We start from the raw sequence: 766 nt of genomic DNA, 5'->3' as shown, positions 1-766 counted from the left end.
TCTAGAGGATCGTTGGGACCTCTACAACCCATCGCCTGACATACTTTTTGAGTCGATCAAAGATGCGGGGCTTGAGTCCTTGGAGGACCATGCCATTGGCCCGCTCAACCTGACCATTAGTACACGGGTGTCCGACCGAGGCCCAATTGATCCTGATGTCGTATCCATCACAGAAGTCGAGAAACTTGTTCCAGGTGAAGTTTGTTCCGTGGTCGGTGATGATATAGTTAGGAACACCAAACCGATAGATGATGTCGAGGAAGAACTTGACCGTCTCTTCTAAGCGGATATTGATGATGGGTTTCGCCTCTATCTACTTGGTGAACTTGTCCACTGCTACGAGTACGTGAGTGAAGTCGCCCGGGGCCTTTTTGAGGGGTCCGACCATGTCGAGGCCCCAGACCGCGAATGGTCAGGTGATAGGGATGGTCTGAAGCTCCACCGTGCGTCGGGGCTAGGGAGCCCCGCATGCGCCAGGGCGGGGGGCAGAGCCAGCCGCGCGGGTGCCGGGGCCGGAGGCAGAGCCGGCCGCTCGGGCGCTGGGGCCAGGGTCGCAGCCGGCCTCGCGGACGTCAGGGTCGGGCGAAGCCTAGCCGCTCGCTACCTCGTGCCTCCATCGTCGGCGCGCCCACCGACGGCACCCAGCGATTCCACCGCCCTGGCCACCACGACCGACGCGCATGATGGTCGCACGACTGCGTGTGCCCCTGTGCGGGCCGCGTCGCCGTACCACCAGCCGCGAGCTCACTGCCCACCTAAACTCGTC

This window comes from Miscanthus floridulus, chromosome 1 (genome assembly GCF_019320115.1).
Source record: "Miscanthus floridulus cultivar M001 chromosome 1, ASM1932011v1, whole genome shotgun sequence".
NCBI lineage: Eukaryota > Viridiplantae > Streptophyta > Magnoliopsida > Poales > Poaceae > Miscanthus > Miscanthus floridulus.
Note: the sequence above shows the minus strand (reverse complement) of the source record.